This window comes from Piliocolobus tephrosceles, unplaced genomic scaffold, assembly GCF_002776525.5.
Source record: "Piliocolobus tephrosceles isolate RC106 unplaced genomic scaffold, ASM277652v3 unscaffolded_1347, whole genome shotgun sequence".
Taxonomy (NCBI): domain Eukaryota; kingdom Metazoa; phylum Chordata; class Mammalia; order Primates; family Cercopithecidae; genus Piliocolobus; species Piliocolobus tephrosceles.
This window is the reverse complement of record NW_022294832.1, coordinates 33,116-49,560: the sequence shown is the minus strand read 5'-3', so window position 1 is coordinate 49,560 and position 16,445 is coordinate 33,116. Positions and strand designations below refer to the sequence as shown.

General features: G+C 49.1%; 1 long non-coding RNA gene across 3 annotated transcripts; it reads right to left on the bottom strand.

Moving 5' to 3' along the window:
• Positions 1-778: 778 nt before the first annotated feature.
• Positions 779-15,629, bottom strand: LOC111535114. Of its 3 annotated transcripts, none has more exons than XR_003307350.1 (4): positions 14,499-15,629; positions 4,692-4,985; positions 2,475-2,724; positions 779-1,104 (listed from the first exon to the last, which is right to left on the bottom strand). It is a non-coding gene; the product is annotated as an uncharacterized LOC111535114 (long non-coding RNA). The 3 variants fall into 3 exon arrangements; XR_003307349.1 differs by lacking the exon at positions 14,499-15,629 and adding an exon at positions 5,525-5,863 and having other exon boundaries at positions 4,692-5,423; XR_003307348.1 differs by lacking the exon at positions 14,499-15,629 and having other exon boundaries at positions 4,692-5,863.
• Between the last annotated feature and the right edge of the window lie 816 nt (positions 15,630-16,445).

Genomic DNA, 16,445 nt, shown 5'->3' with positions numbered 1-16,445 from the left:
AGGAGCCCTGGACGCTGGAGACTCAACTGCTGCCCTCTGCACCCACCTCCTTCTGGTTCAGCCTTCTCAGGAGCCAGGCGTGGCCACTTTGACCCTCTTTCCCTTCTGTGGCTCCTAGAAAAACCAGTTCAGCGAGCCCAGGCTGCCTCACACTCCAGGGACACCCGGCACAGGCCCCCCCTCCATGTCCTTATCCAAGCTCCTGGGGCCAGAAGGGTATTGCAATATTCCACTTTCCAGTTGAGCATCCCCAGCCTGAAATCCAAAGTGCTCCGAAGAGCATTTCCTTCCAGTGTCATGAGGAAGCTTTGAATGTTTCAGGTTTTGGAGCATTTTGGAGTAGGGACTCTCAGCCTTAATCTGAACCTCTTCAAGAAAGCCACACACTGAAGCCCTCGATGTCCACCCTACACAATCCCAGCACACCCTCTGAAGTCCTCAGCAACAGATTTTTGTTGGGGTCCGCGTGTTTCCTGAACAAAGGAATGAACACACAAGACAACACAAGACGAGACAAACGTGGCGGCCGCGCCGAACGTCACGCTCTGCTTTATTTTATACCGTCCTTTGTGGACTGTTAGCAAGTCGCCAGACACATTGTTGTTTCTCTGATCTTTCCCTGACTTTCTGAATTTCCAAGATGTTTACATATAAACAAGCCCCCAGGGTCTGCTATTTGCAACTGAGGCCAGTCTTGTAGGCTCCTTTGTCTCCCTGTTTGCAGAGGAGGAATGACCAGCTTCATTTGCAAGAGCTGGACTATAATGTTAATGGGGGAATGGCCTGCTCAGTTGTAAAAGCAGATAGTCCTCTACAGATTTTCTTTCTTCAAAAATAACCACAAGTCACAAACTCACACGCAATCACAGAAGGGGGCTGTGGACACCCACACAGACGATGAAATTTAAGTGTCACATTTTTACCTGGGTAATTTAAAGTCATTCCTCAAAACACACCTGTTTTCTGAGTTGCATTTTAAGGTGAACACACACAAATCATTTCAGGGAAACAAACAACCCTTTGGGCTGTGAGTGGTTTCTTGACTCCCGTGAATAACTCAGCGTTCACCCTCACTTCTGGATAAGGGAGAAGATGCAAAGAAATCTGTTAAAACAAAGACATGAAAACAAGTTTAAGAAGGGTTTGAAAGTTCCTCCTGTCCCCCTGGAGGGGAGACGAGGAGGATGCCTGGCAAGCTCACGGGGGACAGGAGCACAGCCTCCTCGGTGTGCCATGGACGTCGCCTCGCCAAGGGGAGAGGATGATGCCTGGAAGACTCACAGGGGTGGGAGCACAGCCTCCTCAGTGCTTTCTACACTCAGCAGCTTCAGAAATTCCCGTAGAAGCAGAACACATGAGAACTGAGACTGGAACACCCCCAAAGAAAGGGGACAAGGGGTCAAAAAAAGCATTCGATCATTATCAAGGAGCGCAGGCACGAAGCTGCTTCAAAGACCATGTGAGAAGTCACTCACAGGCGTTTCAGAAAATAAGGGTAGCACGAGATTGCTCGATCAGCTCAAACAGGATGCCGTCCCTCAGGCCATGAAGTCCCTGAGATGAGCCTCTTACTGAGCAGAAGTCACTCGCATCTCTGCCACAGAAAGTCCTACAAGCCAACACATAACCTCATGAAACCTGGGCTTCAACCCATCGACAACAGTGAGTCTGACACGATGCACCCCTCCAGATGGTTAAAGACCCCAGGGGTTCATCAGACAACCTCGAAGGGCTGTGTCTGTCCAGCCCCTTTTCCAAGTTCTGGATGATTTTTCCTAATGTACTATAAGCAGCATGTTCCAGTAGAGACGTAATTAACTGACTCTGGGTCCTCTTAATTTTGAAATTAGAAACACACTTGGCCAGGCACGGTGGCTCATGCCTGTGATCTCAGTACTTTGGGAGGCTGAGGCAGCTGGACTGCTTACGTCCAGGAGATGGAGTCCAGCCTGGGCAACATTGCAAAACTCCATCTCTACAAAAAATACAAAAATAAGTCAGGCATGGGGACACGTGGAACATGTGCCTGTGGGTCCTGGCTACTCAGGAGACTGAGGCAGGAGGATGGCTTGAGCCTGGGAGGTTGAGGCTGTAGTAAGCCGTGCTCACACCACTGTGTGGGCAACAAAAAGTTTTTTTTTGCCTGTCTCAAAAAAACCAGAGAGAAAAAGAATTATATACGTGAGTAGGCCAAAATAAAAGAGGCCTTGTGGAACCACCTGAAACACAGCTGCAAATTCTGGCAGGGCCTCTCCTGGCTTGCTTTGTGGTGAGTGTAGGACCGCTCTGAAGGATAGGACCCCAGGCACCTTCCGAGACTAGACCTTACAGTACAACTTCCCCTTCGCTGGACGGAACACTGGCTTTGGAGCCTGGGACACCCTGGGGCAGTGCCATCATCCCAAGGCCGCCATGGCACAAGGAGGCCCTACCATCATGAAGCCTGGGACATCCGTCAGAGCAGTGCCACCCACCTGAGGCCGCCATGCCAAGGGAGCCTGGACATCATGAAGCCTGGGACATCCTGGGGCAGTGCCACCAACCCGAGGCCGCTGTGACACACGGGGGCCCTGGTGCCACTGAGAGGCTGCACAGCCGGTCCAAGCCCAGGCCAGGAGTGAAGAGGCTCCACATCCTTTCCATCCCTCCAGCTGAGTCCACAGACGTTTTGGAGCAGAAATGCATCACCCTCAATGTCCATGGGTAAGTTTTTGGACACAGAATCTGGAAGCATAAAAGATGGTTCTGGGCTGGTTGGTTGCCGGCTCGGACCTGTTCTCTTTCCACACAAAACCTGGCTCACACCAAGCAGCGTCTAAGTCCTGGAAGACCTGCTGAACACAAGTGCAGTTACAAAGCGGAGAAACTGGAGGGGGCCGGGCTGTGCTCCAGTGGCACCAGCGTTTCTCAGGAAGACCCCGGACATTACAGGGTCCAGGGCAAAGGCTTCCTGGGATCCAGGACATGGAACAAGAACCCATTTCCCGGTCCTGTTGAATATGAATCGGCTAAGGGCTGATTCCCTCGGAGGACTGAGCGCCGCCCCACAACACCTTGGTATGGGTGTGTTATTACATACGTTGGTGTGGGTATGTTATTACCCATACCAAGGTAATAACAAGCCCGTTACCAGCAGGAGGCTGGTGATGAAGACATGAGGACCAGATGAGCACGAGGGATCCTGACAGATCATCCCTGGCACCGACCAAGGGGCGGACAGTACCCCCTGTTCCTGACGCATCAGCCCTGGCACTGAGCGAGGGGTGGCAGCACGGCCTGTGCCCCTGCAGATGCAGAGGGATGTGAGGGGGGCACAGGCTGGGCTTTGAGGTTAACTCAACCACCTGCGCTTGCACTTCCGTTCCTCATGGCAGGGAGGCATGGCACAGGCAGCATTAGCGCTCACCTTGCCCCCGGGCTGCACTTTTTTCTGCTTATGAATCGTGCTCGCTTTACATGGACAGGCATAGCTATAATAACGGTTCCCTGATTATTTCGCTGCCTACATAAAGGGCTTTCAGAATTCACTTCCATCCTTAGGAAAGGGGGCCAACACCAGGCTGTCTCCCTTAAGATGCCATGTCTCATATGGGGGGAAAAAATCAAGAGAAATCAAATGAAGGCCATAAAAGACATCAGTTTCAACATTAAAATTTAATAGTACGCTTTAAATTGAAGATGAGTTAAGTCACATTTCCAAACCTCTGAAAGCACGGTTACTGGGAGGGAATGGTTTGTAACACACAAAGGCAGCTCTGTAGAAGGGCCCAGGCTGGATGAGGACTCAAACGTCAGTGCAAGGAGCAAGTCTGAACAAACCCTCTCCTGCCCTGCTGCTGTCCTCTTCCAAAACACACTGGTTGTCTGTCAGTTTAGAACAAGGCCTAGGGAGGCGAGAGGCAGGCCTGGGAGGGTCACCTAGCATCCAAGCTCCTCACCCACAAAACCGGAACAGGCTGAGTTGAGCAGCACACACAAACACGAATAATTCTCCCCAGAAAGAAGACGGAAGGCAGCATACTGCCACGCCAGGCGCCCTGCAGATGAGAAGATTGAAGGGAGCCAGAGGGACCTTTAATCTTGATTGCATGGTGGAGGGAGGGGAATAATGCCACTCACTTGAGTGTTGCACAATTCTTTCTAGCACTGAGTGGCAGAAAACAAAAATTATAGATGCTTCCTCAGAGAAATGTTTCTGAAGAACTGAACATAAATTATATTCAGGAAATAGCATTATGAATGCCTCAAGTGCTTCTGTTTTCAATAATCCCAGAGTAATTCTATAAACCCGGGAATCAGTCTCACCGAACCCCAGGATCACGGCCCAGGTGACGTGGGCACACACATCCTGAAGCCCCAATGCTCAACTAAAGTGGGGCGAGTGAAAATGATCCTGGGTATAATTTACACGGACACAGGAAGGTGGCTGAGCCCCAAACCCCTAAACCAGGAAGACCAGCGTCCTTCAGGGGCCTCACCTCTGTCCTTTCCCAGCCTCTGGGAGCCACCACTCTGCTCTCTACTGACACAAACGCCCCTCCAACGTACAACCAGGAAGATCATCATTCAAAGCTGAGGAACGTGGCAGAACAAGGCTGTCAGGAGATTTTCATCACCAACACCACTTGTTACACGACCCAAAGATGATTAAAATCCCAGGCCCTTAAAGACTGAATGTTATCTATACTTACATGCGTTTAATCACCATATTGGGGGTTTATTCCTTTGTTTTGCTGCAAATATATCCAACTGCTGTAAAAGGAAAAGGCAATTTGTTAACGAAGCTTCTTGGAGTGTCTCAACAGGCCTCGAGGCGGGATAAAAGGCAGGACTTCCTGGCAGAAACGCTCAGCTCTGAGGTCAGGTGGAGTTCTTGAGCACCAACCAAGGCAAAATAAGGTCGAAGACTACACCACACTTTCCTCAATCACATCTTCATTCCACGTTTCCTTCTATTTCTCACAACTTCACTGGGAGAAATTGTGCTGAAAGAAAATGGAAACACACACATACATAGGAGACCATACAGATGCTGAGAATGGGTGCAGCCGTCCCAGTCCGAATGTCCTTTCAGGGCCATCTGACGTGGCTGGGATCCAAGTATCCAAGTGCAGGATTGTACGTCAGGCCCGTGAAGCCAGCATTACAGCCACTGAATGGCAGTTTTCCATCCCATGGCAACCGGCCTTCCTAGGGGCCTTCCTCGGGGACCACCAACCTCACGCCACCACCCCTCAACTACTTCAACTAACCTACATCATGGCAGAGGCCTCTCCAGGCAGTGCAGCCCTGTCCTAGTCCTGCTTCATGGCAAACCCTCCGGGCAAACGTCCTTGGCCTCCTCCGAGAGGCTGTGCTCAAAAGGTGTCTTCATTTACTTCTGTGGTTCTGAGACATTTAACTAGAGCCCAACACACTTCTTCCTGTTCACATAGTATTCAGTTAACAGATTTTTGTGAGTAAACTTTCACTGGGAAAAATACCATTTCAGGAGCCCCAGTGACAACAATGAAAATGTTTTTACCTTCCCTTACGTGACATCGGCAACGCCAGGTCCAGGAAACGTTCTGGATCTCAGATAATGGCATATCCACTCATAGTAAGTCTTGGTCTTGTTTCACAAGCTATCAAATGCTGCCCAGAAGCAGGAAAAACCCCACAACGTGGCAGGGAGGGGCGACCAGTGTGAGTTCTAAGGCCAGACCACCAGGGTCTGCTGACAGCGTGGTGAGGGGCAAACCGTGCAGGGTCTAAGGCCAGACCGCCCGGGTCCCGCTGACAGTGTGGCTTCAGGAGTTTCCTAAACCCTCTGCTCTCCAAGTTTCATGTCAGAAAAATGCAGTGATAACCGTGTCCACCTCGTTTAAATATATATATGTGTATATATATGTATACACACACACACACACACACACACACACGTATATATACTCCAAACCTACAGCCCTATAAAGGTCACTAATAATAGTTATCCTCAAGGCATTGAGCGATCAATAATGAGCTGTCCCCCTGCTGCTGACCTGCCTCAGCCCCACCCTCCAGAAACCCCACATCCACACCAGCCACACAGGATGAGGCCAGGGAAGGAGCAGGACTGTGCCTTGGGAACTTAAACTCTGGAAGCTGAGTTAAATCAGTGCCGCTCAAATCTTGTCACCAACTCTCTTGTTAAATTGGGAGATTCCATCTCTGGGGATCTTGAAGGAACCTGAGGCTCTACAGTGAGTGAGGTGAGCACTCGTGCTGGAATGAGACGGCAGGGAAAGCAACCGAATCTGGGGCCGCAGCTGCCTGAGGCTTGGGTCCCACTGGGAAAGTGGCACCAGGGCCCTCAGGACAGTGGCGGAGGTCCCAGGAGGCAAGTCCCGGTGCAGAGACTCATGGACCCAAAGATTGCTCCAGGGCCAGGAGGGGCTGCTGCGCTGACAGCCACGAGGCAGGCAGCCTTCGATCTCCTCCAGCTGCCACACTGCAGGCAGGGAGGACAGTGCCCAGACCACCCTGGGGCTCCCCCAGCCTGCCAGGCTGGTACTCTTACTCCAGCCACTGCCAAGAGTCCCCATGTTCCAAGCTAGGTTGAAACAGTGCCCCAGGCCTCGGGGCACATGCACCCCCCTGCAGGGCAACTCCTACCCAACACCTGGGGATGGCTATTCCCACACATCCCCAACTCACAGCAAAACTTAAAAATGAAAGTCGGACGATGCAGCCAGGAAACCAATGCTCAAGAAGCAACTCCAGGGTGACTGTTCCTAGAGCTATTGCTACTGAAAATCTTTAAAAACATTTCCAGGGTGACTTCCTAGAGCTATTGCTGTTGAAAATCTTTAAAATTCTTTATTTCAAAATTAGCTTTTATTACACTGTCTTCCCTATTCTACCAAGACTCTAGAAAACAAAACTACTACAATTTCCAATTCTATCTTATAGCAAGTTAGAAATACACATGCTTCCTCAAAGGATTCTACGTGTTTCCTTGGCAATATCCTTTCCATGCCCCATACTACTGCCCGCAACAGGGAAGGCTTTTCCAACCCAACCCATCCCATCCCAACCCAGCCCAACCCAACGGCCCTGAGACAGGCCCCTAATGAATCGTCTACAAACTCTTGAGACTGGCTTGCCCTGAGAAATCATCTGCAAACTCCGTCTTCCATTAAAAACAGTACCGAAAATGAGCATATTACCACTTTTTAAAAATTACTGTAAAGTGGACAGTGTTCAGTTCTGTGAATTTCGGCACAAATATTCCCATAATCATCATCACACAAGCAGAACAGTCCAAGAGCCCCAAACCCACTCACGGGGCCTCATAGGCATACCCTCCCATTCCCAGCAACCACCCTCTCTGTGTTCTCCCATCCCCCGGGTCTGTCTTTTGCGAGTGTTTTGGCAAAACACTCGCAAAATCACGATTTCCTGGGCATCGTGCTTGGAGGTGCGCCCAGGGTGTCCTGTGATCAACAGCCAGGCCTCGGGGCTGCTGGGTATTTATTAATCCACGTATGGCTGTGGCACATTGCAACCGGTTTTGGGCAACTATAGACAGCGCTATTAACATCTGGGCAAAGTTTTTCTTAAACATCAGCTTCTGTTTCTCTAGGGTAAATACCCAGGATTAGGGTCACCGGGCCCCACGTTTGTGTTAGTTCAGTTTTGTAAGAAACCGCCAAGCTGTCTGCACCGTGCTGAACCCCAGCATCGCACAGGAGTCCCGACTGCCTGTCCTCACCAGCACCTGGGGCTGTCGGAAGACCTTAGTCAGGCGCTCCAGCAGGGGTGTGAACAAATTCACTGCGGCTTCGGTGCACATCTCGGTGCAACCAGTCACGCTGAAGGTCATTTCAGATGCTTTCGGGCCATCCTCCCGTCCTTCTCAGAGAAGCATCTGTTCAGGCCTCTTCCGCTTTTAAGTCAGGTGCTTTGTTCTCTATCATGAGCCGTGGGAGTCCTGTGCATTCTGGATACGAGTCCTTTGCCGGCTGCATGGTTCATAGACATCTTCTCCCCATCTATCGAAAATGTGTCTCTTCAATACCCTAGGGGTGACTTTCATATTAGAAGTTTAATTTTGGTGAGTCTTACCTGCTTGTTTTCTTCCTTGATCATGGATCATGGTATGGCTAAGAGCTCTCACCCTAGGTCTCGACAATTTCTGTTTCTTCTACAGGTTTTGTAGTCTGGTCTTTTACATTCAGGGCTATGGTCCACCTTAATTTTCATACAGGAATTTCTCCCTGTTTTCATTCTTTTGCATACAGCTGTCCCATAATTCCAGCACCATTTGTTGAAAAGACTCAAATTCCACTGAACTGTTTTTGCGTCTTTGGATCTGTTCTGGACTCCACTCTGTCAGCTGACCCGTGTGTCCATCCTGAGCATAATTTATGACTTTAGTGGCTGTCTCTGTGAAAAAAGTAATTCTGTCTGGAAGCAAAAACCACATTAGAAATGCTCTAAATAAGATTCTTCCTGTTGTCAGGAGAGCAAAGCCACTGCCCTAAGCAGAGGTGAGGCCTCAACAGCTCCCAGGCACAACCTTAACACACAATGGGGAAGGGAATTCATTTCAAGGGCCTCAAGGTGAGACCAGCATAGCCGTGAAAACTGCATTCGTTTCACAACAGAATGAAATTCATAAAGAACTGCTGAGAAGCATGTGATAAGTTACATAAATCACTGTTCCTTAAATTCTGATGGTTGACTAGAACAGAAATAGCTTCACGGTACAGTTCAAACAGGAGAAAGGTAGCTAGGGGTGGTTTCCACACCACACAGGGCATGCAGGAAAGGGACACTCTTCCTCGGGCTAAGTGACTAATGCCCACACTGAGCATCTGCTCCCAGAGACGACCCTGGTGACCTAAGGCCCAGCTGCTCCGAACCCGCGCTGAACCTCAGTGAGGAACTTTGTTGGTATCTTATGGCAGATTGACATGTTCCCTTAAAATCTGGTATTTCATCAACAATGCAGGCGCCAGCTTTGACTCATACACATTGCGATTAAACAAGATAATTTACACCCTGACCATGCCAGGTAAGAGGTTTACTACAATCTTTAAACAGAGCCAGAGGCTACAGTCTGCTCCTACACAACACCATGTCTCTACAAGTTCGATGGGTTTTTACTTTCCATGTCTTCACTTGCCTAGTGCTAGAAAGCAGATTAAAACCAGAAGCCAGAAACACTATTGAATGAGACTCAAATATCTTGCAGTCATCATCGTGATGAGATGTTTATTAAACAGAAATGTTTCTCCCCTGTAGAAAGCAGCACACATCAACACGCACCGATAACTGTCGCCCGCATTCCAGATCATCTTCCCTTCCATGGCCACAGTGCAGGGCAATGGACCACACATACCTGCAGACCCACGGAAAGCCGGGTGACAGGGCTGATTCTTGTAGCGAGCAGGCCAGGGTGCACTCAAAGTGCATCTCTTTCCTGAGGGCCGCCATGGAAAGTTACACATTTAGTCCACGAGTGAATGGCACTGCACCAAACATTTCTGTAAGATTCTCTAAGCAAGCATTTCCTTCTGCCTAAAATGGCCCGACACAAACTGAAAAGGCTCTTGGAGCTGCCAAAGACTTCAGTATCTCCTTAACTATTGTCATGCACATCCGTGTCAAGAGACCACCAAACAGGCTTTGTGAGCGCAACATGGCTGTTTATTTCACCTGGGTGCAGGTGGGCTGAGTCCAAAAAGAGTCAGCGAAGGGAGGTAAGAGTGGGGCCATTTTATAGGATTTGGATAGGTAAAGGAATATTACAGTAAAGGGGGATTGTTCTCTGGCGGGCAGGAGTGGGGGTCACAAGGTGCTCAGTGGGGGAGCTTTTTGAGCCAGGATGAGCCTGGAAAAGGAATTTCACACACACAAAAATCATCGCTTAAGGCAAGGACTGGCCATTTTCACTTATTTCTGGTACAACGTTATCAGTGAAGTCCAGGCAGGGCATTTCCACTTTTGTGATTCTTCAGTTACTTCAGGCCATCTGGGCGTATATACGTGCAAGTCACAGGGGATGCGATGGCTTGGCTTGGGCTCAGAGGCCTGACAACTATAGTCTTTACTTTTAAGGTGTGGGGTAAGATCATAGAATCCCCAACTAGGCTCCTGATGCTGTGTGTGGCATCCAGCAACAGCACGTTCATTCCTGGATGACATTTTAAGAGTCCACAGTGAGAACGATTTCTGGTGAATGAAACACCAGGCAGGAGGGTGATTCCGCTGGGCAGCTCTTGACACACAGCCCAGGAGCTGAGGGGAGAGGAAGAGGCCCACGCGCGTCCACCGTGCTCACGCCCCCTTGGAATGACCCCCACTCTTAGAGGCCCGGTCCCAAGGGAAATCTGACCTGAAAATGGGCAAACCCTCACTTTGGCAGAGGGACAGGGACTCGGGGCCACAACTTGACCTCAGAGCAACACAAGTGCAGACACAGCACCCCAGGACACCCTCCCCACCCAAATTCGAGGAGGAAAACCAACGCCCCACCCCTTTGCGGAAACCGCCGGCTGCTGGAGCAGACACCTGCCGGCGTGTGCAGCCTCTCCCGTCCCACGTTCCGGGCTCAACACCTGTGCCTCAGCCCTGGCGCTGCTTGCCACACCCACGGGTGTGCCAGGAGGGGCAGGTCATAAGGTCTCCACTGCACCAAAGCCTGCAAGGCAAAGGGGCCGCTCCCTCCAGCAGGAGTCCAGAAGCACAGACTGCACCAGCGTCAAGGCGTGAGAATTCTCCCCTCGGTCTCCGAGTCTCCAGTCTGTTGCCTGCCAGGGTGTTCTGCCAACGGCGAGGCCCAAGCTGGGCGGCACATTTGGTTCTCACCATTTCCCTTGTCAAGATCAATACTGCAAACATATCCAATTCATCCTGTCACTAAAAATGAAATAATCTGCCATCTCCATCACAGATGATGCAATCAGGTTTCCATTACCGGGTTTTGTTTTTTTTTTTCTTTTTTTTTTCTATTTTGAGATGGAGTTTCTGCTCTGTCGCCCAAGGTGGAGGGCAGTGGTGCGATCTCGGCTCACTGCAACCTCTGCCTCCCTGGTACAAGTGATTCTCCTGCCTCAGCCTCCCAAGTAGCTGGGATTACAGGTGACTGTCACCATGCCCGGATAATTTTCATCTTTTCAGTACAGACAGGGTTTCACCATGTTGACCAGGCTGGTCTCGAACTCCTAACCTCAGGATATCCACCTGCTTCCTCCTCTCAAAGTGCTGGAATTACAGGCGTAAGCCACCACTCCCGACCATTACTGGTGTAATTTCTAAGCCACTCTCTCACACCCACTCCCATTTTTTTTTTTTTTTAAAGAACCAGCTTTATGCCTGTATTTTTTCCAAGAGAACCAGTTACCCATTTGAAGTACAAATAAGACACCATGTTTAAAAACCAAAAATGCCCATTTGCACAGAAGTCTCCAAATACCCAGTCGATTCAAGCCTTGAGAATAAGATCAAGCTGTTGGCTGAATACAACTTCCCTTTCCATTTGTCTGCCTGTGAGTTAGACACAAGGACGAAGCCACGAGCTAGGGACATAAAGGCAGGAACCACCAAGGTAGCCAAGACACCAAATAAAAGCTGGAAGGACCAACACAAATGCACCACACCCTGCACGCCCTCCTCTCCTTCCTTTTCAGAATTTCCAGAGGATGAAACAGGGACCTCCTCAGACGTCCAACGGTGCAGGCGGCCGGAGGGGAAGGCGGTGGCAGCCTGAATGAGGCGACCGGTAAATCACATTCCACAAACAGAAATTCTCCATGTGCTTTACATCCTCTGTCTCTGAAGAACTATGCCAGTCTAACAGTCGCTAGAAACCCGCCTTCAAGTGTCATTTCCCATTTCAAGCAAAGAAAACAGTGGTGGGGCATGAGGGAAAAACGTAGCCATGTGTTCTGGGCTATTAAATAAGCTTTTTTTTCTGTTATAAATGTATAATTTTACATTCTCAGATCTCTGTATAATTGGTATGCTTCCCAATTAGCAGACATAGTAATAAAAAGTGAATTCCAAGTGTAAGATCGGAGGACCTGTTCACATGGCTTCAGGTTCTGCTACTGTGTTTCAACTTAAGAAAATGGTTCTGTGTGTTGGTAACAAGGCCTGAGAATCTATGTGAGAGTCTGTGTGGATGTAATCAGGGTTCGTCTTGGCTCCGTAGCAGAGGATGTTACACTGTTACATTATCTTCTACAAAAAATCCTGAGAAAATGAAGGCTGAATAGACATACACACCCTCCCAAAATAACCCAAATGTCCACCGATATGAAAAACAGATGAATTACGGTTTCCATCATGGAATATTCCTCAGCAGTGAAAACCAACTATAGCCACAGGTGCCAACTAGGATAAAGAAAACCTTTTAAACACGCTTAAAGTGAACTGACTAGGCAGAATTCCTCAATTACAGGCATCTGCTCCAAAAGGGTACTGTTCTGAATCCTGTGATGTAGAATTGTAGTTAGCAACCCTGTTTCGGGGCACAGCTAGAAAAAAACAAAATAATGACTACACAATTTTAAATTCTTTGTAAATTATAACTATTACTATGAAAATTCTAAAAATGTGAAAATCTTCCCAACTGTTCTTGGACAAGCTTCAAAATAAATACCCTGGCATTGCTTGCCACACCCACAGGTGTGCCAAAATCAATGAAAAGATAGCCCAAGTTAGTAGAATCAAAACCTGAAGATGTATGTACGAGCCGTCCCTGCCTCGCTATCTATACATCGTGTAGAAATTTAAGAGCAGGTAGTGACACTGCAATGCAAGGCTCAAACCAACTGGGTATTTGGAAACTTCTATGCAAATTGGCATTTTCTGTTTTTAAACACGGTGTTATTTGTACTTCAAACAGGTAACGGTTTGGTTCCCTTGGAAAAAATATAGCCATAAACCTGGTTTAAAAAAAAAAAAATACGGGAGTGGGTAAGAGAGAGAGTAGCTTAGAAATTTTTAAAGTATCGGCAGGGAGCAGTGGCTCATGCCTGTAATCCCAGCACTTTGAGAGGCAGGCCCCACGGGGCTTTTGAAGACACCAGTGTCCTCTGCTGCCTTCCTGCTGGACTGACCCCAGGACATTCACTGGGTTTCCACCCCTGTCTCATTCAACATCCCAAGGCTGGTCTTCATCCTCGTCTGGGGCTCAGCTCTGCCCCAATTTCCTAAATCTCTGCCTTCAGAACCTGAAAACACCCACGCCCAGGGTCACTCTCAGTCCACGTTTACCCCAGAGAGTCCCGATTTTATGTTTTCCCAGCATCGCCTTAGTGATAATTTATCCTGTAAATTCCAACTGCCTTCACACCTCACCCCCTGCTGTCTCCCAGCAGACCCCACTCAGATGCACCTGCCCCAGACCCCACACCCAGGTCTGTGCACGCTACCCTGCTCTGCCCATGTGGGGACCACCTCTCTTTCTTGAGGAATCAGCTGGTTATCATCTCCTTGTGGAGGGCTGCCCTGACTCCCAACTCTCTCCAGCAAAGGCAGAAGCCATCCTCGGTACTTCCTCAAAACTCAGGCCAAGTGTGAAGATGACGCAGATGCTAGCTGTGCCTGGGATGCCATGGGCAGGGTCCCCAGATGCTCTGCACATGGCCCGGGGCACCGCCTGAACACAGCAAGTGCTGAAGAAACAAAACTGACGTGCGCTGACCTCCGATAGGGCCTCCTTCACCATCTACATCTGTCTCCCCTCTGGACAGTAAAATCCACAAGACAGGGAGGGCTTGTCTCACTCATCTTCAAACTCCCAGGGTCACCCTGGCAGGTAAAGGGAACTCATATGTCTTCTGAAGGAAGCAGCTGGTTAGATGCCGAGTTAAAGGGCCTCTGAAATTCAGAGCTCTGCATAGGAGTCCAGCACACTTTATTATGAATGACTCCAACCATGGCAGAAGTGACCGTGGAACCAGTGCTAACCAATTCAGGGTTTGTTCACTGTTTCTCAGTTCATTATCACAACTCATTCTAACAGAGCAGCTGCGCACAGATCCTCAGACGTCTACACAGAGTGGGACAATGGCGCCGAGTCACGTCAACATCCTGTTGCAGACTGGGAGACACCGGTCAGACACGGACCCAGGCAGAGCACAGAACTCGTGTTAAATCGGCTCCGTGTAAACAGTACTGCCTGTCAGGCCCTTTCCTATCTGCACAGCTTCTACAAATTCAACTCTCGCACCTGACACCTAATACTGCACACCCCCATGTGAACCCCCCACTGACTTCCCAAAATGACCCAGCATGGCAGAGTACAAAAAATTTCAACATAAGGGAACTGGAGGGCATGTGGGGCTTTCTTGAGTCCCTGCTGCCTGAAGGGAAGGCCCAATGCTTCACACCCGTACTGAAGGGTGGGTCTCTTCGGCCCCGGCCTTGACCTGGAGCTAATCAGCATTAACTAATTTCACTTTCCAGGACCAACTTCAAAGGCCTGTAAAGCCAGAAAAGGGAGACGAGATGGAACACGCTCTCACCTCAGATCTGCTGCAAGCATGCACTTCTCAGATGCGTCCCAAGGTGCACAGCGTGTCCGATGCCTGTTTCACATCTGCTGACCTGCAGGTCTTCTATGTGGCATCAGCCTCCTGGGCACTGGGAACAAGAGGTATAATGGGAAGTCCCCTCTGCAGCAAAGGTGAGGCAAAGGGACCCAACGCAATGGAAGTGACCTTTTTCTGGCAGTCTCAAAACAGAAGGAAAATGCTGCACAGCCAACTTCCCCTCACGCAGGTTTATTTACCTGTGACTCAGAGGCCATGACAGACAACTTCAGGTTCTTACCGATTCCTATTTTCCCCATCCAGGAAGCCTTTGTTTGTAATATCATACGAACTTGCCATTTTGTACGCCAAAAACAGCAAATATTGGCAGTTTCTTACGGTTCAACTGAATAAAATGTGACCATGGCCTTTTGTGAAACCATGAACAAAAGGTGGATATCTCAATATGTGTTTGCAGACTGTCTTTGTTCCTGAAGCACTAACTCTTTTCACTCACGATTTTAGACACTGAAGAATAAACATCTATATCCCACCAAGAAAACCAAAAGAATGAAATAATTTTGCATCCACCTTGGAGCCTTTTTAGGACAAGGCAGGACACAAACTTTTAAAAAGCTGCAGTTGTCCCTCTGTATACATAGGGACATGGATTCCAGAACACGCCCCGAGTTGACCCAAATCTACGTATCCACAGGACCCCGCGGCCACCCTGTGGAACCGCATGTAGGAAACATCGGCCCTCCACAAAGCCAGGTTTTTTCAGTAAGGGTTTGGTTGGAAAAAAAATTAACATAAGTGATCCTTCGAAGCTCAAAACCCATGTTGTTCAGGGTCAGCTGCATTTACTACTTGTGTCGTATCTGAGGCCTGAAAGCCATCATTCTCGATACCTTAATGTGACGATTCACAAACTAACTTCTGATTAGGAAGAGGAAAAAGCTTATTTTTAAGCTGACAATGAGAGTGGACGCGGCTACGGTGAACAGAGAACAGACCTAAGCAAGCACCAAGGCTGGGGTGACTGCCTGTGCTCAGACCCACCAGGGCCTGTTCCTCCATCTCCCTCTGTAGAAAGGGATAACCGCTTCTCCCCCACGACTAAAGGGCCTTTTTTAAATGTTCACACGAGAAGTGCTATGAAAAGCTGAAAGGTCACAGATAACATTTTTAAAAATAAACATTAACGTAAGTATTTAACAAGCCCATTATGATTTAAAAATAATAATAATAAAAAAAGGTATTAAGTTCCTGGGTGTGGTGGCTCATGGCCGTTTGGGTGGCCGAGATGGGTGCATCACCTGAGGTCAAGAGTTTAAGACCAGCCTGGTCAACATGGTGAAACCCCATCTCTAACGAAAATATGGAAATTAGCCAGGCACGGTGGCAGACGCCTGTAACCCCAGTTACTCGGGAGGCTGAGGGAGGAGAATCACTTGAACCCAGGAGGAAGAGTTTGCAATGAACCGAGATCATGCCATTGCACTTCAGCCTGGGCGTTGGGTGTGAAACTCCATCCCAAAAAGAAAAAAAAGTATAAAGTTTTCCTTCCAATGAACCTATCATTCAGCCACCGAGGTATCCTACAGCTACTTATTCAGCCATGAGATATACCAGAGGAGACATAGGCGAACAGGACACAGTTCTTCCCTGAAAGAAGGCTGCACCCTCAACAGAAGGGAGGCGCATACTCCGAATGGAATCGGCATAGGGAACAGATGCTGCTGCAGGTGGAACTGGCTGCACAGAGCACCCGCTCAAGTGTCTGAGAAATAAGGAGCGGTTGGTGGCATCACCTTCCATACCTGAGCTGGGGCGCTGCGGAGCCTGTCATCACCACCACCACCACCAGGGACAAAGAGCCCCAGAACCACACAACGAGCTTACAAACTCACCGAGGAGATGACCGAGCAATGTGCGTGC